At 36.2% G+C, this 26,078-nt stretch overlaps 1 protein-coding gene across 3 annotated transcripts in view; it reads left to right on the top strand.

The window, feature by feature from the left end:
- Positions 1-26,078, top strand: part of TANK (TRAF family member associated NFKB activator) — a 150,371-nt gene that overhangs the window by 93,291 nt on the left and 31,002 nt on the right. Inside the window, exons 10-12 of one of the 3 annotated variants that reach the window (XR_016394146.1) lie at positions 4,407-4,446; positions 12,197-12,339; positions 14,717-23,564. The gene's annotated coding sequence lies outside the window, so the exon portion shown is untranslated. Of the gene's footprint in view, positions 1-4,406; positions 4,447-12,196; positions 23,916-26,078 lie in introns of those variants that run through there. The other 2 variants (XR_016394148.1, XR_016394147.1) reach the window with 2 other exon arrangements.

Genomic DNA, 26,078 nt, shown 5'->3' with positions numbered 1-26,078 from the left:
AACTCTGTGTAAGCAAAGTGTCTCTCTCTGATGTGGTAAACCTATAAAGTTCAAATAAATTTAGTTCAATTCCATGTTGTGTTATGTATTTCTAATATATAATCAAATCCTTTACCTTCCAACAACTTGGTTATTATGGATTTAGTGTAATTTCTTCTCAGTCTATAGACTTCACAAATTTGCATGATTGTTTTAATGGTGTATTTACAGATAAGTTTTTATTTGCACATAAGGACAAAAAGGTGAAGTGAAATTTGGTCCCAATGGAAACCTGTTAGGTTCCCTGAACATATGGCTCATTGGGCTGTTACTTCCTTTTTGAGATCATTTTCCAAGATTTTTTAATATATACATCAATTTGACACCAGTTATAAAGAAAATATATTGGCTTTGAAAGTGCTTCCACCTGGGACATATCTCTCAATAACAAACCATGTAGTCAGGTGTACCTCTGAATGTACAGGTGTCCAGTCTCAAGAACAGGGCATCATTTGAATCTAGTCAAAACTGACAGTTGATTTTACACTGTCTTTGAAATTAGGTAGTTCTTTGTATTCTTAGAATGCCACAATGACTTGATTAATACAGTTTAGGGGTGACTACTTAAAACTCTTTTTAGGGAAGGCTGTGCATTTGGAATCCACAGTATTACAATGATTACTCTCAGTAAATACAAGTGATGTTAAGTTTCATTTATTGAAAGTGTGTGGTGCCAGCTTAAGACTTAAGGGGAAAATCACAGCACTTTGAAAAAGATGTAAATGTTCAATTGGTATAAAGCGGGGGGGGGGGGGGGTACCGTGCTAAAACATGTGCCTATTTCCATTATGCTTAATTTACTATTCAAAACAAGTTTTTCCTAATAAGCTCTATTGTTTCTTTCTGTTTTGTAAAAGTTAATATGTGTGAGACAAAAACCTGATTCAGAATGTGAATGAAGTCTGTTTAGCGAAAGCTTGTTGGAGCTTACAGTTCAAGGAGGGCCTCAAATTAAAAGACACTTCACCTAATGACACTGATAATATATAAGGAAGCAAGTCTTGTAGGTCATTTCTAGAACCAGTTACAATTAGATTGCTAATTTCCTCCTGTCTCAGAGTGAATTCACACACTTAAAGTGCAGCGAGCACTGGAATATTTGGAATAAGGATGCTGCGTATATTTATTAAATAACTTTAGCTTTTGCTTTATTGCAGTCCTCTTCTTTCTGAGGTCAAGTTTCCCAAATAGGACTGAAGTATAAGTTCTCAAACATGTTATCCCTTTGTCCTGTCTGTACAGGGTTGTTTGTCTTTAAGTCACTCACACTTTTCCAGAGTATTTGCACCTGATTATGCAAGCCCTTGATGTTGAACTGGTCTCCCTCATTTGAATATCCCCTTGGGATCTGGAATGCCTGGATAACCTGGAGTCTGCCCATGCTTTCTTTGTTGTTTAGGGCTATATCGTGAATAAATTTTAAAAATATCTTGCTTATATCTTTTGGAAACAGTGTACAAAAGATGAGTTATTGCTTATTAATTCAAGGAATAATTGTTTTAGAAATAAAATCTTATAGATTGCCTAATCCAACTTTCTTTTTGTGTGGACCAAAAGAAAAAAAACCAACCCAGAAAACAGCAAAACAAAGCTGTGTCTAGAGAGAATGAATGAGTCCTTCAAACCCACTCAGAAAGCTAGAACCCAGCTCAAGCTCTCCTGCATTTCAATCCACTTTTTCCCATAATAATCCTTTACCTCAAAAAAGATATACTTTTTCATTGGCTTTGTGCTTGACTTCATAGGACGCTTAAATTACCTTATATCTGGAATCTTTTGTACACAAAGATACTACCCATTATGCTAAACCACAGAGACAGTAGGTTCCCTGACAATGGGATGGGGTGTACTGTAGGGGGATTATCAATTTATCACCACCCTAACACAGGGCCCCAGAACGTGTCTGCTGGGAGAAGCATCTTAGTGAACTGAGTGTTGAGATACCTCATGCCTGCTCCAATGAACAAACAGCAAGTGTTGGAATGTATTTTGCAGCGTGAGACACAATCTGAGGTAGGAGAGAAGGTAAAAAGGATTTGTACCTCTAAAGCGTGGGGTTAAAACCTCACCGTGACACCCAAACCACAATGCTAACCATTTAATAATCCAAATTCTAAATCAAAGGTTATAGTTTGTATGGGAAAGAAAAAAAAAAGTAAACCAGTATGAACTGGAAGCGAGCCTATATATTTTCTAAAACTATTAATCTGGAACTAAAACATTCTCTAAAGCAGAGACTTCATTTTCTTCAAGAGGTGGCCTTCACTTGTCTTGATGGACCCGAGACTCACCAGGAGGTCTCAGCTTTACACTGTCTTCCCTAGAGTGTTGGTGAATCAACACTGAAAACAGCTCTCATTAGACAAATAGTTTCTCCGTTTGCAGTTGTTAAATAGCACTAATTGCTAGCAAGAAAGGGGCATCTTGTGTGGGTGTATTCATACAACTTCAAGCAACTGGCTTAAAAGGAAGGCAAGCTCACTAGGAATCCGAAGTATCAGTAAGGGTGATACAGCTTCCTTGAAAAAGCTCTCTCCAACCAGGACTGAGGAAGAAATGCAAGCAGCAGGCTTCCTCTGCTAAGCAGCTTTGTGACACACTTAAACACACACTTTCTCTCTCTCTCTCTCTCTCTCTCTCTCACACACACACACACACACACACTCACTCCAGTATCCTGAGGTTTTACCACTGGCATTTTGAAAGTCTTTTCCTTCAGCATCTACGGGGCAAGGCCTGGATAAGATCTACCTGTAGGTTAGAATGCTTGATAAATTTCAAAGCAGATTTTGCTCCACCCTGCCATCTTTAAAGTTGTCAAGTCCCAACTTAGTTTCTTTCGAAATACAATTAATACCAAGGAGTAATGTGGCTCTCTAGTAAGAGTTAGAAAAAAATACACGATCCCAATATGGGAGTGACATTGTAAGTGACACTCCACTTCTAGGCGGTGCTATTGGTACCCTGGACTGGCCTGGAAAGGAGCCAGCCTCAGGGAAAGGACACTGGTCCATTGTCCAGATAAGAGTCAACAAGAGTCAAAAAAACTCTGCCACTTCCTCCAAAAATAAGGACGTTTCCAAGTGTTTCAGTCATTTCATCCTCTTCCACCCCACCATGTGCTTGGGAAAGTGTGCTGTGGGGATGACTCATTTCCTCTCCAAGGCAAAGTCCCATTAAAAATGTCCCGAATATCCTGATTAATATACATCGGAGAAAGAGCCTTGCTTCTCGTACAGTTTTCCTCAGTAAAGTATTTTTAGTTAAGATTGCCCGGTTTAGCAAATAAAAATACAGGATGCCCAGTTAAATCTGAACTTTAGATAAACAACAAATAATTTTTTTACCGTAAGTATGCCCTATGCACCCCTATTTGTAATATCTTGTTGACTAAAAAGATGTGAAGTCAAGTCTTACCTAACAGATTTTCCCGTACTTTTTCGCTTTTCTGTGCATGGTGGGGGGTAGGGAATTAGGGGTAGAGCAAATACCCCTATTGTGCCCGGAATTTTCTTTCTTCCTTTCTCATTCCGCAAGGAGAGTCTCGGTGCCTCTTAAATAGCTCTCAGGCTTTGCTGTACACACTGCTCTCCTCGCTTTTGATTATACAATGTTTTGCGTTGTGTCGAAACGTGTGTGTTGATCTAGTCTCCTCCAGCATAATGTGAGCTTTTCAAAGGGAGAGAGGGCGCGTATTGCTTGGCTTCCTCTCTAACTCCTGGGTTCTCTGGAGTCTTGCTAACCTCTCCTTCCAGGCTGCCCAGGTGGGCGAGGAGGCGCAGCGGGAATTCTTCACTTCAACCTCTGACCCAGGTGCCAAGGAAAACTGAGACTCGGGGATTGGGCCCCTAGAAGCGTCGGGAAGAAGGGAAGGGAGAGGAGCCAGGAGCGCTAGGTTCTTCCAGGCCCGCCCCGGGAAGCGGTGAGGGCCCGAGCAGGCCCTTCCGGAGGCCCGGCCTGGAGGCCTTCTCTCGCCGCCCGGGGCCTGCCCGGGCCCGCGAGGCCTGGAGCCGGGCGCCTGGCCCCGTGGCCCCTGTGGGCGGCGGGCGACGCGGGCACCGACGGCTGGGGACGCCCGGAACCCTCGGCCCCCCAGCCCCGCGCTTCCCGGCCCGGTCGGCCGCTCGACGCCTCGCTTCAGCCGGGCGTTTCTTCCCCTCATTTGTTGCATTGTTTGCATTAATATGAATATCTTGTTCTGTTTGTTTTGTCTCCTGGGAGCCAATAAAGCTGTGAGTTTTTTCTTTACACCAAATGCAGCTCTACGGGCGATCAATCAATGGGTAGTCTTCTGATAATCTGTGAGAGTGAGAAATCTAATAAAGCTCGCGACTAAAAAAGGAAAACAAAATCTATTTTTCTCTTAGGTTCACTACGTCAGGATGTGTTCCACTTCTGCTGCTTGAGGTGGGTTTAACTCCATTTTTGGGGGGGGCGGGCGGGCGTTTGCTTTAAACAAATGGAGTTAAATGTCAGATGGGAGGGGAAGAGATTTGAGGGGAGACTGAGAAGAAGAGGGATGTTTGGGGGCTTCTTACATTTTCTGATGATTGGGTTGTTCTGGCAAGAGGGAAGAAGGGACTTTCTAACCTCCCAGGAAACGAGAGACATGCACTTTGCATCTGATAAGACGCACTTTGGCAAAGAGGTCTTTCCTCAGTTTTCCAAGCAGACAGGGAATGTAAATTAATAAAGAAGTTTAGTAATGATAATAAATCCAGTTATTTTAGTGTCCTCTGCCCCCATCCCTGGTTCCCCCCTGCTAGACGCTAAACTCCCCAAACACATTTTGAGAAGGCCCCTCAGCTACCCTGAGCAATGCAAGGAGGATGAGAAAGACTTGCCTGGGCTGCTGCAGCCCCCTCAGAGCACAGTGCAACCCAAATCATTTATAAACAGATCAAAATAACCATCTGAATTATCTAACATTAACAGCAGAACTGAAGAGCCCAAGATTATGTGATGAATTGTTAAATTGCAGTAGCATTGTTTTGGATTGCTAATTAAAAAAAAATAAGCAAACCCCATGACTCTAGATATGACAACTGAAAATACCCACAAATTATTTAATAAATGAAGCGTCTAACAACTTTAACACTTCCTGGTCGCCTTGTTAATAAATGTAATTTGAGGTAGATTTTTTAAATCTTCCATCTAAACAGTGAATTCATTACGCGCCATTCAGATATCTGGATGCCTATGGACTTCTTGGAATTAGGTGTTAAATAGACAAAAGTGAACCAAACTGCCTTTAAAAGCACAGCATGACCATGTAATTCTTTTTCCAGTTTGTGGTAAAAAATGATGAAACTTCTTTCCAAGTAGCTATCACCCAGATTTAGTGTGAAAAGTAGTGTAATTGTAATTCACGCCATCAGGGTCTATCGCTGATAGACGATCAGCTGTTCTGTAGTGGGGAGAGGCTTTCTTTTCAAATAGGAAAGCTGCCAAGTGCTCTGCGATACCTCCAGCAAGCTTATCGGATTGAGTTCAGAGCCAAAACAGCAGCTGCACACACATGCAAATTGGCAATTAATAGTATAACATTCTGCAAAAAAAAAAAAAAAAAAATGTTTAAAAAAATTTTTTTAAGAAAATGGAAAGGAGCTACCTGAACATTAACCTTAACTGTAACTGGGACTTCTAGGATGAATGACTAAGGATTAATTACCCTCTGGAGAGGACTTGCTCTGTATTACTTTTTCTCCTACAGATCAAGTCTTTGTTGTCTTGCTGAGTTTTGTCTGTTTTATGGAACATAACAATAGACTCTAAAGGAAGAAGTTTAAAAATAACTAAAACCCCTTATATTGTGATTCCAGAAAAGGGTGGAAATGAAGCCCTTTCCACTGATCATTCTTTCTCTGCACAGAGAACACAAAGCAAGAGCTTTAGCATCCTCGTGGAAAAGACATTTTGTTCTGGATGTCATCATCTCTTTCCACTACAGCTTGCAGTAGGAGCAGGCTTCACGTCCTGGGGGTGCTGCCTGTCTGTGTCTTGATTTCTGTCTGTCTCTTCCTCCCATTGACAGGAATGCCGTTTGTGGGCTTCACGCAGCAGTTTGCAGAAATCCAGCAAGATTTATGGTTTATGTTGCCCAGCATGTATAAACACAACACTCTCAAATGTTTAAAGAAAAAAAACGTATGAATTTGTTAAATTTCTTAACATTCTGGTCCCCCCACTGCACCCCAATTCTCACACACAAGTACTCTGTTTCCCCTGATACAGTCATACAATAGCTGTGGCTGGGAATAGGTTGACAACCTAAACCCCAAGAAGGGCCTGACGTTTTCACAGCAGGCTTTTCCCAGTGCTTTGAGCCTTTCTCTCTAGCACGGGGGTGGGGTGATTAGCAAATGTTTCAGATAATCTGTGAATTCTTAATAGTCATATTTCCATGGTTGAAGATCTGCCTCTTTCTGGGATGTGGCAGGTTTCAGAAATGTTGGTGTTGGGGGTTTTACCGATATTTCCAAGTTCTGGGAGTTTGAAATTTGGGTCAGGATCCTGATTCCCTTCAGTGTGTAAGGGTGAAGTAGGTTTTATTTTGCTTTATTTTCAAGATGTCTCAGTTGGAGATACAGTCCTAGCTGTAACATGTACCATAAATGCAGAATTGCGACCCTCATTTCTGCCTTTGTCTCCTATCACCTATGCTTCTGGCATTAGTACTTTCAGTTTTACTGCCAATCAAGTGTGCCTTTAGCTTGAAAACATTCTTTTTCTTACACCCTGGAAACACTTCTTTTATAATCTGAGGCAAGTTTTGGATTATTAACTCTTGGAAGTTTGAATATCAAATTTTTAATAGGAACTTCACTCATGTGGAATTTAAATATGTTTGTTTATACTACTTGGATACAATTTTTGGATAACAGTCAATTAAACAACCAATCCCATTTCGGGTACAGAAAATTTTTAGCCCTTAATAAGAAGCACACAACTCCTTTCCTCTGGGTCGGTAGATTGCACTTTTCTAAATGTTTATGATTAACAGAACTTTTTTGGTCTGATTCCAATAAAAGTATCCTGTGTTCTGAAGATTATAAGGTATAGGAGAAAAATTATCAAGTCTAAATTCTATTCATAAGTATTATTTTTCTTGACTTGTGATCCAATTAGAATGCATTCTTAGACTTTTCTGTTTTCTTATGACTAAATGAAAACTAGTTTAAAATGATATATAGTCAATTGACAAGTTGCTTTTGAATAAAACAGAACAATGGGAATGCCAACTTTCTTTCCTTCTCCATAATTTCATTAACATGGTTGTATAGACATTTGCATGTAAAATGTAGTTAACAAAAATTACACAGAAGTAAATTTAGTCCTTTAGTGAGTACCTCTATGGTAAAATCAGACCATTTGGCATAGTTTGAAGTCTTCCAAGAAGCCTGGTTTCCACCTGGAAAATAAATTACTAAATTTGAATGTGTTACTTATACTATGATGAGTTGTCTATCTGTTACATTTTATTTTAGTACATATACTAGAAACTGTACTTAGAGTTTTCTAAAATTGTCATCTGTTAAGGTAGAGAATTATAATAATTATATAATTATACCCAGAAAAAGCGTTCTGACTTTAGATTATTTTCATACTGTTACAAATATGATGGATTTTTAAAAATTCAGGATGTTTGTCACAAATTCATGTTTCATTGTCAAATTTTGAGATTAATTTAGATTAGCTATAACTGTTTTAACCAAAGTTTATTTTCTTTGCATTTATTGATATACAGATCAAGCTTATATATGGGCTTCAGTGTAACACATATACACTATTGCAATATCTAGCTGTACTTACTTTGCTCCATCTTTAAACAAAACTTCATCTCAAAATTTTCTGAGTTTGATAAATATAAGATACTTATTAAGTCACTGTATTCTCCATTCAATATATCCTACTATTTTAAATCATAAATAATTTGCATTATAAGAGCTATATTTATTAATCAAAATTCTATGTTGACAGAGCATCATGAGATGATTGGTGAGATGTCATGTACAGTGAAGACAGCACTCAATTAATTTCTCCAGATAGAAATCCTGTTTTCTAATGCTTCAGGTGTGCACAGTGGGAGGAGATGGAGATGTGGGACCACAGCTCAGTAAAAACTCTTTACAACAGCCAGTGAGAAGTCTTATTAAAATGTGTCTGTAGGTTTTTCTTCATCTTAAAGGAAAGTGCATTAATCTCTGAAAGAAAGCAATATTTCTTTCTGAAGTGTATATTTTCTCAGTTGAGTTAAATAACCAGAATGGGCGTGGTTGTGGAATTCTATATTCTCAAGCCCAGAAACTTTATAATTTACTACAATATACCCAGATATTTCTAATTCCTATACCACCTTCATAATAATTATGTTTTATGTTTGACTTTTTTTTTAACTCTAAAGCACTTTGTGAATCCAGGTGAATATATAATAGACACCACCTTCTGTGGGAGCGAAAGGAAGAAAAACTTGATTCATATTTAAAGGTGCTATATTTGAACACTATGATGCTAAAATATTTTATCTTAGCACAGGTTATTTGTTTTGAAGAATCTATCTGGAGGACTCTATATAATAAACTGAACGAGGAGCCTTTACTCAACGTGCTAAAAGAATAATATTTTTAGAAAATCATGCCTCTAGGTAATCTACTTGGCCATTGGATTAATAGTCTAGGAAATTATGGTGATAGGATAATAATAATTTCTTGGTTCTCTGTGCTAGGTACTTCACATACATTTCCTCATTCAATCATAATAACCACCTTATGAGACAAGCATTATTATTTTACTGATGAGGAAAATGAGGCTAAGTTTAAATCAGATAGCTAGTAGTGGATGAGCCCCTATGGCCGTGGAACCCTCAAGTCTGCACTCTCATCATGTAAGGCACTTCCATTCTGATGTCTGAAAGATAGAGGCGTGGAGGGTAGAAAACCATCTCTCCCCTCTTAAAATTCCATTTTTCCTTTACTAAATCAAAGAAAGTCAATGAAGTAGTTCAAGAATTTAGCAGTGTAGTCAAGGTCCATCTGATTGGGAAGTCTTTATATGACTAGGAACAGGATTGCTTTGGCACATGCATAAAGACTCAGGCGATCTACACATCCATCCTCAAATTTAGCAATTCGAAGCAGTTAGCTACACGGACAGTTTTGTATGCATTGCTAAATGCAGACACAAAAACTGCATTTGCAAAAAGAGGAAACCCAGTTAAACTAGGTTGCAAATTTGGCCCTAATTTAGCGTAGCATTTGTGATACATATAGGTTAGAGTGACATTTATATAATGGTGTGAAATACGAGAAAGTTCCAATGCTAGACACAAAGACTTTTTAAAATTGCTTTTGCCTACTTTGGTTAGTTTAAGATACAGGAGGAAGAATTTGGTTTTTCAAGTGATGGGAAGCCTTTAAGGATGTTGGAACACTGTTCGGTCCCCTGGGGTTCTGCCTGCTGTACAATTTTAAATGTCTTTTAGCTAAAAAATTGGCCAACAAGGGAACCATAGAGATGAAATCTCTTCTCCCTTATCTGGGAAGTGAGAAGCTATAGGCGGCTAACATAATCCAATTGTGATAGTCAAATAAATGGTCAGCTTTGGCGATCATATGCCACAATCATTCATCCTAGTTAGTATTTCTATTTAACTAGAGTAACTACCTATATATTAGAATTTACTTTGGAGGTTTTGTCCTTATGCTCGGTTGTAGACATAGGCTTCAGCTTAAGAAATATAGCCAGAGATGAGACTGGATAAATATTCACAATGTTTTACATACATGCTGCAGTCATGGTACCTGAAACTATTTCCATTTTTCCAGTGAAGACCACTGGAGGGCAGTGTTTTCTCCTTTGGGACCAACACCAGTTTTCAGATGGAGGATGCATTGATGTGTTAAAAAGGCGTCTGGGTTATGGAAAATGAGTTGCACTTCTCATTCAGACAGTGCTTGGAATTTACCCCCTCCTATTTACCTGTCATTCAGGTTGTTGCTTATCGTACTGCCAGCCAAATTAGTCATACCTAAAAATCAGAGCCTAAAAGATCATGCACAGTATTTGCTATTTGGGAGTCTATATTAATTTGTCATTTGAGGATTGTGCAAAGTTTGTTTTATTAACATAAATAGAAAATGAAAGGGTATATGAGCAAGAATGGGTCGTTTTAACTATGAAGTTTTAACTATCAAGTGCTTTGCCCTTCATAATTTCAATATTTCATTAAGTTTACATTAATTTTATTTTCAGTATAATATATGTACATATGCTTGTCACAAAATCAGTTGTCAGCAGTTTCTAGAAAGAACAAATGAAGACTTTTCCTAGAAGTTATTTGCCATATTTTATGGTGTGACTTGTTCTCTAGCAATAGTAATGGAAAAATATTTAGAAATTTTTTATTTAAAAAATGATCTGCTACTGTCAAATTATAAAATTGTACTTATTTGTGTTCCCACTAGTTAAAAAATGAAGCTGAATTACATAATATAATTTGAGGGAGAGCCATATAATGCTAATTGAATTCTTTTAATTATACTAATTTGAAAATCTATTTTACCTCTGAAAAAAAGATTCCTATTTTTTACAAAATCAGCATATAATTTTATTATAATGATTTATTTGATTTTTTTTCAATGAAATGCCTAGAAGCTGGCGTCGGATCATGCCTAAACAACACAAAGCAACCCAAACCCACCAGTCTCTTGAGGAAAAACATAAATTTCAATGTCTACATATTCAATAATTGTTTAATGTATCTTATTTGTGTAACATTACTTCTGATTATAAAACTAGTAAGTGTTTATTTTGGCAATTATGGAAAATTAATATAATGAAATAAAATCACCCATAACTTAGCCAGTTAGAGAGAGAACCACTGTTAACTTTTTAGAGTATATCCTTACAGCATATTTTCCTATGCACTAACATATGTTTAAAATAACTAGGATACATGAGCTACACTTTTCACTTAAAATATATCATAAATATTTTCCCACGTCATTAAATATTTGTCAACAGAGTTATTTTGAAGGCCTAACTAGTGCACCATAATTTATCTAAGTTCTCAGACACTGTGCTTGGTGGTTTCTAATTTTCCTGCATTATAAACAATGCTATGATGAACATCTCTGTAGACAATATTTGCATACATCTATAATTATTTCCTACAGATAAATTTCCTAAAGCAGAATTTCAGTGTCAAAAAGTTTGTTGTTGTTGTTTTTTTTACAAGTTTTGATACTTACGTTCAAAGTGTCCTTCAAAATGGAAATGTATGAGAGTGTCTACTTATCCATACCTTCACCAGCACTAAATGTTACCAGGTTTTTAATCTTCTTTAATTTGATGTTTGAAAAACATTTTGTTCTTTTAGTTTTTGTTACTTTGGTTACTTGAAAAATTTAATATATTTCATATGTTTATTTGCCATTTATATTGTTTCATTACGGCTTACTTTTTCCTAAACCTCACGCATTTTTTTTTTCTCTTGGGATGTTTATATTTTTAAATTAATTTATGATAGTTCTTCATATAATAAGGATACACTGACCCTGTTCCATACATTTTACAAGTAGTTTTCTAAGCTAATATCATATTTTGTTACTGACTTTATTTTAAAATTCTCATTCAAATGTTTTTATTAAAATTTCTATCCTTGCTTATTACCTTTAAATAATATTCCTCACAAAGATTATTCACTTATATTTTTCTCTGATACATTTGATTACTTTGTTTTATATATGTTTTGTTATTTGCTTTCATTTCATGCATTTAATGCTTTAATCAATCTGCAATTTATTTTAGTTTATCATGTGAAGTTAGGATTTGATCATTTTTTCCAGTTGTTAAGCAATCGTCTCTGGATAGCTATTGAATAATATTTCTTTCCTACTGATTTAAAAAGACTTTTTGAATCAAGATGAAAACTTTTATGTTCCAGGGTCCAATCCTTAGATTAATTTCTGCTCCACTGATTATCTTCCACTTTTATCACAATATTTTATTTTATTTATTTATTTTTTAAATTTACCATACTGTTTGTGTGTGTGTGTGTGTGTGTGTGTGTGTATTGTTTGATTATTTTATCTGAGGGACCACATTGTGCTGTGGATGTATTTAATAGTATGTTTCTTTCTTTCTTTCTTTATTTTAGCCACGCCGCGCAGCTTGTGGGATCTTAGTTCCCCGACCAGGGATGGAACCCACGCCTTTGACAGTGAAAGCGCAGATCCTTAACCACTGGACCGCCAGGGAATTCCCATAATATTTTATACATTTTTACATCTGGAATTGCAGGTCCCTCTTACGTAGTTTTTTTTTTTTTTTCCTGAAAGTTTTCTTTGTCATCCTTGCCTATTTATTCTTTATATCCTTCATAATTACTTTATTAAGTTAAAAAATTCACTTGAGAACATATGTTTTGCTATGGAAAAATGCTCAGGATATATTAAGTGAAAAAAGCAAGTTGTAGAACAGTGTATATAGTATTATCCCTCCTAGAATTAAAAAAAAAGTAAGAAAGAGCATAGAAGTGTGTCTGCATGCTCATGTGTATGTGAGTACATGCCTTATAGATATGTACAAAATTTCTGGAAGAATAGACAAAAAAATTGTTAACAGTGATTACCTTTGACGAATGGTAATGGACATTGTGGGAAAGTGGAACTTTTGTTTTTTACTATAAAGTAGTCTTTTTTAAGCAGTTTGTATTCAAAAATTTACTTGAAATTCTAAACAGAATTATAATACATTAAATTTATAAATGAAGTGGGACATCCTTATAATATCGTCATTTTCCCATATAAGAACACTTTTCAAAAAATTTTATGTTCCTCAGTAAAAGTTTTGTAATTTTCTTCAGATGGGTACTACACAAGCCCTGTAGTTTATTTAGTTGTAATTTTATTCAGATGGGTACTACACAAGCCCTGTAGTTTATTAGTTTAGCCCTGTAGTTTATTAGTTATATATCTATAACTATATGTAAATTATGTATCTATAACTGTTGATTGATATATAGAAATATAAAGATATGTTTCATAAATAATATTGCATAATTGCCATTATTTGTAAAGTTAATTTGTCTCATGGAAGATTATTTTCTAATTGTTTTTTCTTTAAATGAAAGAAATGGTTGATTTTTAATTTTCTTGACTTTAAAAATAATCCTAAAGTAATTGGTCAGTTCAAGTTCAGGCTAAAATTATTGGTTTAGGTAGAAATATTCTAATTTTACTTAATATAATTGTTTTCATTTATATGATTTTTTGAGTCATAGAAACATGGCTTGAGAAAATACCAATTATGAAGAATCCCTTGAAATATAAACGACTGCAGAATATAATACCTGTCATTTTCTGAAAAGAAATGCAAAGAAGTAATGAACAAAAATGATTATTAGAGTATAGATAGGATTTCTATGAATAATTTATGAGAACCTAGACAAGGAAGAAACTATAGGTATGACATATTTTGAGTCCTGTAGACTTTTTGCCATATTTGTAGTAGAAGATACTGCTATTTTTCATATTTTTTCTTTTCAAAAGTACAGTATTTTATTCGTTATTACTAACTATAAATATTTAATATTCTCATTGTAAAAAGCATTCAAATATCATAGAAAAAATACTTTCTTTTTTTGAAGATCAGCCATAACCCTATCATCCAGAAAAAAACTACTGTCAATATTTTCCCTAGGGACTTCCCTGGTGGCTCAGTGGTTAAGAATCCACCTGCCAACGCAGGGGACGTGGGTTCGAGCCCTGGTCCGGGAAGATCCCACATGCCTCGGAGCAACTGGGCCTGTGTGCCACAACTACTGAAGCTGTGCTCTAGAGCCTGTGCTCCACAACAAGAGAGGCCACCGCAATAAGAAGCCCGCGCACCCCAACAAAGAGTAGCCCCCACTCTCCGCAACTACAGAAAGCCTGCACGCAGCAACGAAGACCCAATGCAGCCAAAAATTAATTAATTAATTTAAAAAAATATATATTTTGCCTACTCTTCAAGACTTAATTCTATTCATATATATTTCATATATTTATAAATGAGACCACACTATACCTACTGTATTATAGCCTCTTTTTTTCTTTTAATGTATAATCACTGCTGCCTTTTAATGTCCATAAATGCAGATCTTCATAATTCTTAGTGGTTACCATTGAAATGTATATTTTATTTCATGACGTTCCATAATTTATTTGATCAATCCTCTATTGAGCAACGTTTAGTTTTCAGTATTTTACAATGAACATTCTAAAACATCTTTTTACATTTGACACATTATTTCCTTAAGAAACAGAAATGCTAGATCAACGAGCATGCATAATTTTAAGACTTTTGATTTCACACTGCCTCTGTTTCCTCCAGAAAGTCATAGTGATTTTATCTCAAGCCTTCCCAATACTGAGTGTTAATATTATTTAACATATCTTTTATAATCTGATAGCTGGGGAATGGTATTTCGTTGTTCTTTTAATTTCCAGAATTTGATTAGCAATGAGGTTTATCATTTTCTCATATATTTATGGTCTATTTTATCATGTTTTCATATGTTTTATGGCCTATTATTATTTCTATATTTGTGAATTAACTATCCTATCTGATTCCTCTTTTTCTTCTGGAGTATATATATCTCACTGTTTTTTTTTGTTTGTTTGTTTGCGGTACGCAGGCCTCACTGTTGTGGCCTCTCCCGTTACGGAGCACAGGCTACGGACGCTCAGGCTCAGCAGCCATGGCTCACGGGCCCAGCCGCTCCACCGCATGTGAGATCTTCCCGGACCGGGGCACGAACCCGTGTCCCCTGCATCGGCAGGTAGACTCTCAGCCACTGCGCCACCAGGGAAGCCCATATCTCACTGTTTTGACTTGTAAGTAGTTCCTTAAAGATTGAAAATATTAATCTTTTATGTATTTCTTTCAGTATGTCTTTTTATCTTGTTTGTGTCATTTTTGCCGAAGTTTTTTTAAGTAATCAAATTTACAAGGTATCACTGAATTCAATGTCTTTGGTATCAAAGACATTTCCTATGACAACATTAGTAAGAAAAAATTCTCCTGTGTTTTACTCTAACTGTATTTATGTTTTCATATTTTGCACTTGTATCTTTAACCTATCTAGACTTTCTTCTCCAAGATGTAAGTAGAGATCTAACCATATTTTTTCCCAAATGGTTAGTTAATATTTCCACACCATTTTTAAAATAATTTCTCTTACCTCTCATTTTTAAAAATTTATTTATTTATTCATTTATTTAATTTTTGGCTGCATTGGGTCTTTGCTGCTGCACGCAGGCTTTCTCTAGTTGCAGTGAGCAGGGGCTACTCTTTGTTGTGGGGCGCAGGCTTCTCACTGTGGTGGCTTCTCCTGTTGCAGAGCACAGGCTCTAGGCGTGCGGGTTTCAGTAGTTGTGGCACACAGGCTTCAGTAGTTGTGGCTCATGGGCTCTAGAGCGCAGGCTCAGTAGTTGTGACGCACAGGCTTAGTTGCTCCGCGGCATGTGGGACCTTCCTGGACCAGGGCTCGAACCTGTGTTCCCTGCATTGGCAGGCGGATTCTTAACCACTGTGCCACCAGGGAAGCCCTCCACACCATTTCTGAGCAACCTACATTTTCTCCACTAAGTTCTTGGATATATTGTAATCTAGGTCCAGATTTTATCTTCTGTTTTATTCATCTGTATTAGCATGATCTGTATTAGTGAGATTCTGAGAATATTGTTCAGGTTTTGCTGCAATAGTGCTGTGTAACAAACACGCCCCCAAATCTCTATGGCTTACAACAAACATTTATTCCTCTCTCATGGGTATCTGGGCCAACTGTGACATTGCAGGGTTCTGCTGGACACAAATGGACTTTGCTTGGCTCCAGGTCAGGTTTATGACATTCACGTGCCACTTTTTTTGAGCTGAAGTAACAACAGCTTGCTAGAACATTTTCTTCTCATGATTAAGTGGCAGGAGTTCAAGAAGGCTGGTGAAAACTTAGCCACACTTCTTAAATCTCAACTCAGCACATTCTCTTTTCCATCCACACTCCATTGGTCTGAGAAAAATCACCTGGCCAAGCTCTAAGTGAGTAGAAAAGGAAAGTATATTGCCTTCACAGCTCAAGAACTTGGGGGAAATTGATGACTTGTAAACAAATGATACTATCTACCAGATTGGGCTAGTTACGTTTTTTAAGTCTCTGGTTCCTCACTGTTAAAATGTGGTTAATGTGAAGATTCAATGATATAGATGATAAATGTCAAACACATTGTACCTGGCAATCGCTAATTCAAAAAATGTATATCTGCTTCTTCACAGTATACTTACTATAGCTCTGCAAGATACTTTAATATGTGGAAAAGCATAATAGCTCCTATCTCATCACTCTTTCTTTTACAGGATTTTTTTGACTATTCTCTACCATTTTTTTCCAAATGAATAAACAGACTTTTGATTCCATCACATATATTCATCCCATTAATAACTGAGGAAAATATCTTCTCAATCATACTACTTTTAGAATGATGAGCAAGTTGTTTCAAGGCCTTACCAAGAGAGGGCTGAGGGGTTATTCTTGGGACCCATAATAATCAACATATTTTCTGTTTATTCTAAAAAGTCAAAACTATACTGCACAAATTTTCTAATGATATTAAATTAATTGTGGTGGTTAGTATCCTGAAAAAATAAAATTGAATTTAGGATAATAATCGTATAACAAATGTTGCTCAGAAGAAGCAAATGGCCATAAATGTTCAGTGCAGTATATGATTTACAACAGTGTCTAGGCAAAAAGGACAGAAGAAAAAACTTTAATGTTAATCGACAAAGTACAAATAGTCAACAATGTGGGATAAAGCAAACGTAATTTTTATGATTTCCTAAATAATCTTAAATAGGCAAGGGACAGTTTCTCCTATTGTCAAGTATTAGTTATACTTTTGTTTGAAAATTACTTCCTGTTTTAGATCACATTTTGTGTGTGTGTGTGTGGTACGCGGGCCTCTCACTGTTGTGGCCTCTCCCGTTGCGGAGCACAGGCTCGGGCCGCGCAGGCTCAGCGGCCATGGCTCACGGACCCAGACGCTCCGCGGCATGTGGGATCTTCCCAGACCGGGGCACGAACCTGTGTCCCCTGCATTGGCAGGCCGACTCTCAACCACTGCGCCACCAGGGAAGCCCTCGATCACATTTTTAAAGGATGTGGGGAAATTTATGAGAGTCGAAAGAATAACAACAAAAAAAATAGCTGAAGATCTAATTCAGGTCCTTCAGGAAAGCTAAGGAATTGCCATTAGTCAGTCTTAAAAGGCTAAGCTGTGACTTGCTTGGTATTCAACTGTAAGATTTATTTTCAGAGAAAAGATGCTGAGCAGGGGTTCTTCATGTCTAAATAAGAAAAAGATGTTTATTAAAACAGACAGTTTTATGTGACTTTTATAAGGAAGTATTGTTTATTAGGTCAAGGAAACACGACAGATAAATACCAAGAAAGATTTAAAAATTTCTATTTCTGGAAAGACAAGTATTCTGTTTTATAAGTAAGAGAATAAGCAATTATCAGTCTGGTTAAAACTGTCATTTGAAGGTCAGTGACAAACCAAATGAACTCTTCTGACAGTGTGAGCCTATGAATTTATCTCAAGTTGCCTAACACTTCTTTTTGTTTTAAAGAGAAAGATTTTTTTTTAAAGCAAGACGTCATTTGAGAGGTTGTTGTTTTCAGTTTTTTTTTTTTTGGCCACACTGCATGGCATGTGGGATCTTAGTTCCCCGTCTAGGAATCGAACCCGTACCCCCTGCACTGGAAGCACGGAGTCTCAACCACTGGGCCACCAGGTAAGTCCCAAGTTGCCTAACACTTTAAACTGTATTACTCATTAATGAATTAACACAAATATTTATTATATGGTTTCATCATAGCAATAAACTGACACATTTATGTACATTTTGAACATAAAACAAAATAGCACAGTTGTCTAATTTACTCTTATTTCCTCTTAATAAATAGCAATGAATATATTAGAAATACATCAGTTATGATGCTATGTGGATCATTTTGGGCTATTACACACAAGCATCCAGTAAAATGCTGCTAAAACTATACCCATTCATTCTTGATTATAACATAGAAATACAGGGTTTTAAATGTACTTTTAAGCATCACTTTGAGGCTTAGAGCCATATATTCAAAGTTGTCCTCCGAAGACCCAAGTTTTGAAAATAAAATGCCCTCTTAAATGTTATTTGCTAGTTCTGAAATACTGAAGTTTGAAAGGGGGCATCTTCAAAGCATTTAAAAAGGGGTATGTAATATAAAACCGAAGAAATTCCCAGTAAAAAGGCGATTGGGAGGAGATGAAACATCCTTTGCTTTTAGTCTTACGAGGCACTGACTGTTTCTTGTGTGTGTGTGTGATATATATATGAGTTGAGAATTTTTAAGGAAGAATAAATGTCATTTTTCAAAAATATAACACAAACCTGTCAATTAATTTAGATCCAATCATAGGAAATGTGTTTTGGTAGAAAGCAAGAATGACCTAAAGTTGTTTTGTTTTCATTTAATCATATGCCAATGATTCTGAGAAAAGTGTATATGTACGTGGAAAGCATACTAGTTTATTCCCAGGTCTCAGCTCAGTGGTGCAACCTTTGTGTAAGAAAGCAGTGTATTTGCATATTATAAATGGGTCAGTTAATCTTGCTCAATTTTTAAAAAATATTCTTTCCAAACTACTGATATTATTTGCCATGATTTTATTCTGGCCCAAGTGAAGGCCTGCTTTCATGTTTTACCACTTTACTCATCTCTGTCTGATTAAACAGCCTTGAAAGCCTTTCAGTGGGTCTCATGGTTTTTTTCACTGCATTTTTCCAACTATTGATAACTTCATATTTGCATAACTAATAGGCTGTCAAAGTGTGTTGATGTCTGTGTTAGTTTTGAATATCCCTTAAAGTTTTCTCTGCATTCGATATAGACAGATCAACCCATTTGGAGGACAGTATGTTCAAAAGTGATAGCCTTTCTCTCTTGGTCATAGAATTGCCAATGCATATGTATATGCATAAGTTGGAAATAATGTAGGATGCCTACTTCAATTTTAAAAATCAATTTAGTTTTATATTATTTTCTATTTTATTCAAACATTCATTCCTTTTTTGTAAGACAAAGGGAAAATTGCGTCATAGGACTCCACTGTCAGAACTGACTGTGATCTTAAGGGTGAAGATAATGTTTATTCTGCCTTGTAACTTACTGTCCCGCCACTAGCCTGCACCTGAGGTATGGCAGCACTCAATACATATTTGTTGCTTGGATGAACTAACGATGTAATATAATAGTCAAAACTGGCCCTTTGGTTCTTTGAACGTCTACACAACTTTGTTGTTTTTAAAGCTAGCATTTAAAAGTGTTTAGCTGACATTTTCATTCATTATGGTCAACAATTGGCAGTGTTTATCAAAATGTAATACACATGCATTTGATCCAGCATTTCCAGTTCTGTGAATCTATCTTATAAAATACTCAAGCATACCCACAAAGATAGGTATACAAGGCTATTCACTGAATCGTTGTTTTCAATAGAAAATACTTGAAAGAAACTGAAAGTTCATCACTGGCAGGGTTAAATAAATTGGGGTACATCTTTACTTTGGAAAACTATGCAGCAGTTTTAAAAGAAGGAGGTATATCTATATATAAGTACATGGAAAAATCTACAAGATGTATTGTTGAGAGTTAAAAAACCAAACAAGTAAAACTCTCCAAACAATTTATGTGATGCAAATACATAAGAATATGTTCTGAAATGATAGACACCACACTTTTAATCTTATTTCCCTCTGGGATAGGGAGGTATAGTGATAATAAAATGGTAAGTTTTAAAGGTGCTGAGAAGTGCTTTCACTTTTTACTCTAATGTATTGGTATATTGTTTTAAATTTTAACAATGAGCATGCACTTGTATATTCAATAATTAAATAAAACCTGTGATTTTTTAAACAATGCTCTTTTATACAAAGAAACTTTTCCTTCTTAAACAATGGTTAAAGTATGATGTATTTATAATTATTCTCTACAGCTCTGTCTTTTCTGCCATTCCTCTCTTCACACATCTCACCCATTACAAGGCTACAAACAGTAAACAAAGAACAATCTCTTAAAAATAAAAAAGGGAAATAAATCAAGATATGCCTAGAAAATGCCTTGTACAGATTATGTTCCCCTCTTTGTTTAGAGGCAAAGTAACAAATTTCTATTTAATCCAATGGATACTATTCATACATGTGGCATTGAGACTACCGTGAACCTAGAGTGTTGGTCTCTCCTGGTAAACTTCTAGGGAGATGCAGCTGGTCATTTCTACCAAGACTTAAAGATAGACTAGTTCTTTGAATGAGTAGATACATCCCATGTTAGGATTTTATCTGATTGTCTTATATTGATTAATATCTGAGTAGATTAATATTTTTCTTTAAGTCTATCTTACTTTGCTTTAATCCCACTAGGTATTAATATTTATTAATGTATATTCCATTGTGATATATTACTTCCTATTTATTTGCCTCACACATGGTATTTATTGCTGAGACTAAGTCTTGTCCATGCCTTTGTAATTCAAATACAAAAGCATTACTTATCTCTTGTCATTTCTTATTCTCTACTTTTACATATACTCGTATACAATCTAATGTTTTGTTATAAAATTATTTTCCTATTTCTATATTATCATATGAGAAATATTTTAAATAATGAATAAGGAAGAGAAATTCTCACATATGAGAAATTGCCTTAGAAAGAAGGTAAACTTTTTAAACGTTATAAATGCTTAAACTTATGCTTGCTCTATGTAAACTCTCACTTAGATTTCAGCTACAGGCTTTGATCTCCACTTTTTAAAACTTCTAATATCTAAACCAAGTCATTCATTATTTTCTCTGAAGCCTAACTTAATCTGAACAGATTTCTTTCTTGAAAAGACGAAAATTTTTTCATGATTGAGGCCTGAGGTTGTCTCATTCAATGATCTTTTGAGCTGACTTCTAACATTATTAAGAAGCAAATTTAGGCATCACCTGTCCCCTTAGCTTCTACAGAATCTGATCTAGTCAGTAGAAGAACCACTAGCCAAATAATCATTTCATAAAACTTATCACTGTTTTTCAAATTAAAAGGCATTGAGGTAGTAAAATGATACAAAATCTAATGATGGCTACCCTCTTCTGCTCTAACTATTCAGATTAAGAAATAGCCACCCACTTTATCAAGAAGATAAGAATTAACTAAATAAGTAGAAAATAAGCTACTTTCATACATTTTTCTATTAAAACATTCCAAGGAAGAAAGAGGCAGGTAAAACCCTTAAAGCAGGAAAATACAGCAAGAAATAGTGTGGCTTTTTGCTTGTGTTTCATCATTCATATTATTTTCTTTTTTTTTTTTTTGCGGTATGTGGGCCTCTCACTGCTGTGGCCTCTCCCGTTGCGGAGCACAGGCTTCGGACGCGCAGGCTCCGGACGCGCAGGCTCCGAATGCGCAGGCTCCGGACGCGCAGGCTCAGCGGCCATGGCTCACGGGCCCAGCCACTCCGCGGCATGTGGGATCTTCCCGGACCGGGGTACTAACCCGTGTACCCTAGCATCAGCAGACGGACTCTCAACCGCTGGCCACCAGGGAAGCCTCTTATTTTCTTTATTCTTTAAATCTACTTCTCTCTCCTCTCCTCCTAAAAGAGTTGTATGTCGGGACTTCTCTGTCTGGTGTTCCCACTTGCCGTGAGGCACGGCCAAAAAAAAAAACCAGTTGTCTACAATCAATGGAAAACTGAAGACGTTGTTGTAGACCAGGTAATAAGAGATATGTTAGTGATTTCTAAAAATATGGAAAATCCTACTGAGGTCTTTACAGTCCTTCAGGACGTTGGCCTCTCCTTACATTCTATTTTCTAACCTCCCTCCACCTCCATTTTTAATCATTACTGACCAAGGCCAGCAGAATAAGTGATACTGTGGGAACTATAACTTTCATTTAAATGTAGTTCAGATTTTGAAACAGTTGATGGTGTAACAGGATAGACAAGATAAGCCCAAAATGAATTTACTTAAAATAAGCTAGTATGGATTATTTAGTTATTCTAGTTATTTTTATAGGTTTGCTTCTTATATAGCTATTTATATACATCCATTACAAATACTATTACATATGAACACATGCACATGAAAGGAGGAAGTGGTCAATTGTTATGCATTAATCAGAAATGGGTTTTAAGAGAAGGGAACTCCACATATCTCAACGTACGGTTGGCTGATAATTTCATGCTTATGGAAAGCTCTAAGATTATAATGGACCAAAGGACTACCTGAACTTTTTACTTCTAGAAATTGCAGTGTTGTCACAGGAATGATTGTTCCTTATGGAACAACTAAAAAATATATATTGAATGTATAGAAAATTATTATTATATACAATTATTATTATTGGCCTGTTCACCTTAAGATGAAAAATCTCCCTTCTTTGAGCTTTTTTTCAAAGTTTTGTTTCTAATGAACTGGAAATAACTTCACATATAAAGAAGAAAATTTTCTTTCTGTTTTCCATTTCTGTACACAGAACAACAAACATGCACAACAGACATAGACAACAGACAAACACAGTTTGATAACTGAATTCTACTTTAGGACTATTTTTCACACAAATCTAAATAATACACATTGAAAGAAATGTCTGTTGTCAGCTGGAATGGAAATTTTAAATTGTTTTACTAAAAATATAACCAGTCCACATGTAACCTTCACTCAAAAGAGCCAAGAGCAAGATAAATGCATCCCATGTATTGAAACCACCATTCATCTTTCTAACATTGATGATTTTAGTAATTTTATACTTTAAAAAAAAGTAACAGACTGAAAGGATTATATTTCCCTGTACCTGTATGAAGAAATTAATGAGACTATAAAAATAATTTTATTTATTAGCTAGCATATGTTTCTATAGGAATTGAGCTCCAACAAATCTGGTCTTAATGATCTTTTTTCTTGTCCTTGTTGGGGTTAGTTGGGAAACCCTTCTGATATTTTTTGTACTGATGATACTCTGTAGTACTTCAAAGTCCAAATAATCTTGAAGATCCCATCTAGCATAACTTTGGTTAAGGATATATTATCTACCTGTAACTGAATGGCAAAAGTAAATTTTTGTTCAAGAATAAGGTGGGAAAAGTATGCTGAGTTACATCTCAAACTTGGTCCATTTCTCTATAGGGTACACTGACTGAACAATTAAACAACTTTTTTCCTCCTAATTTTCTTGGTTAAGTGAACTTCTCACAGTAAAACAAGCCACCTAAATGGTTTTCTTTTGAGATATGAAGTCCTGTAGAGGCATTGGATTATTTTTTTAAACATCTTTATTGGAGTATAATTGCTTCACAATGTTGTGTTACTTTCTGCTGTATAACGAAGTGAATCAGCTATACGTATACATATATCCCCATATCCTCTCCCTCTTGCATCTCCCTCCCACCCTCCCTATCCCACCCCTCTAGGTGGTCACAGAGCACCGAGCTGATCTCCCTGTGCTATGCAGCTGCTTCCCACTAGCTACCTATTTTACATTTGGTAGTATATGTATGTCAGTGCTACTCTCTCACTTCGTCCCAGCTTACCCTTCCCCCTCCCTGTGTCCTCAAGGCCATTCTCTAGGAGGCATTGGATTATTTTACCCAACACTTTTTGCCGTGACCAACACACGGTTACGTTCTGAACTAGACTGTTATACGCCTTTCATGGTCTAATTTTATAGGTTCTGAGGAATGGGACTTCCACTACCTTCCTGGGAAGACAGTTCTCCAGTGCAGTCCCTCTAATTATTTAAGGTAGGTCTTCATTTCTTTAAAGGAGCCGAGTTATTCAAGTTGGAAAAGCAGCTACTACGTAAGCAGCCTGACTTAAACTGACAAAAGCAAGGAAATTCTGGATCCATAATTCACCTTCCACCCCTTGACCTCGCAAGCCGCCATATTAGCGTGATCACACCAAAATACCAGCTTGTGTTTACAGTTTCATTCCTCCTGATGGCGGACGGGCGCGTGTACACGAGCACTCGCTCTGTGTGCACTGAATAGGATCACGATCCGGAGAGCTGAAAATGTAAACACAAGCTGGTATTATGGTGTGACTGGCGGTTTGTGGTTCTTTGTTTGAATACTTTAAAAATGGGCACCCTGGCAAGAACAAAAGAGGCAGAAAGCAGAAACTGCTCTGAAATGGCTTCTCTCATCTTTGTCCCTCCTCAGGTACACCCAAAATAACTTATCCACTTGACGGGGTCTCCAGCAACCATTTGTTTTTGCCTAGTTGGCTACACTTCAGCGCAACAGTTTTGTTTTCAAAGCCAGGCCGTTCATTCTTTGCCTTTCGTAATTTTAAATTAGCTTCTGAGTATTTGCAAGCACTATACTTCTGTAGTCATTATTTGCATCAAAATCTTCCACGTGGCAATTTCATGGCAAGGTTTGATGGGTTTAAGCAAGAACCTAAATGTCTTCTGTGGCCTTGTTTTCATATGTGCAAATCAGCAGTGGTTCTTTTACCTCAAATGAGGATTGGCATCAACATAACCCTATCAGACAACATATCTACCTACTGTTCTTGCTTATGCTACTTTAGTCATTGATTTTGAAGTGCAGAAGTTGACCTTAAGAGAAATGTAAAGGGTAAAAAAAACCCAAAATTATAAACTTTATTTTAGCATAACATCTACTTGCATTGGTGGACCTTTAGTTTTCTCTGCAGTCTTTGTCATTTCTCCATTTTTACACTAAATATGTTCAATCATTGGCTCTCCGCTGTGCACTTTGATTCTGAAATAGATTTACTTGTGGGATGAAGAGATGATCGTATCATTTCAGAGAGAAAATTAAGACATATAAAGAAGGAAGGCTGAAAAAAACTCATTTCCTGAAAAATGTCAAGGTAGCTCATGCTATGCTTGGTAAAGTACACTATCTTGTTTTTTATAAAACAAAATTTTCTCTTTGGAATTAGGTATACCGTCACTACCCAAAATCGCTAAGCAAAGGAACAGTGGATAGTATGGCAGGTCCCTTTTCTTAAATAAGAATTACAAAATCTGATTTTACACCTACTGAGGCAGCCATTCGCCACTGTAAACTTATTTCTGACAACTGTTTCTTTTGGAATCTAATAAGTAATTGAAAAACAAAAGTGATTTTCTCAATATAATCGAAAGGCAGTTAATGCAAAGACATAAACACAAACAACTCATGGTTGTAGACAGTTCTGATGTAGACTGCAATACTTAATAAAGGAATAAGAGGGATCCTAGCTTGGGATTTTTAATGAAATGCCACTCAAATGGAAGCAAGTGATTTCAGAAGTGTTGTCAGTCACTTTAGACTGAAAAGAAATAATAAGAAATAGCTTTTAAGATATCAAATAATTTGCACTCAAATACTGTACTATAGCACCTTGCCTTTGAATAAGCCAACGATTTGCCTTGTTTGTTTAAAACTTATTGTATTTGATCACTTCACGAAACTGCACAACTTGACTGACCTTTGCCATCTTGTATCTTTCTTATCTCTCTCCATGTGAGAATGCTCACCAAGAGCGCTTGCAAGCATTCCACAAATTATAACAAATGAACCATCTACATATACACCAATACTGACAAATCTGGATCATCTTATTTTCACCTGATATATGTTCAGGCTCAACTGAAAACTAAATTATGGAATGAATAGATATACTGGAAGAGTGAGTTTGGCCTTATCTTACACATATGTTTTGAGAACAGCTGTATGAAGCTATTTTGGAGGTTCAATATCTATGGTAATATGTTCAGATATACAAATAATTAATGTACAAAGCATTGACATTTTCACAGATTTTATCCCCAATATCATATAATTTCATATCTTGTGAGCTGTATTTCATATTCTGGAGGGAAAAGTCTGTGCTACAGGATTTCATAGCTTTAAACTTGAGCTTTTAGTTTTATAGTTTTTTTTTTAATT

The sequence above is a fragment of the Delphinapterus leucas genome, chromosome 8 (assembly GCF_059928025.1).
Source record: "Delphinapterus leucas isolate spDelLeu-1000000601 "Yukka" chromosome 8, BTC_Dleu_Yukka2, whole genome shotgun sequence".
Classification (NCBI taxonomy): domain Eukaryota; kingdom Metazoa; phylum Chordata; class Mammalia; order Artiodactyla; family Monodontidae; genus Delphinapterus; species Delphinapterus leucas.
Note: the sequence above shows the minus strand (reverse complement) of the source record. Positions and strands in the feature narration are given on the sequence as shown.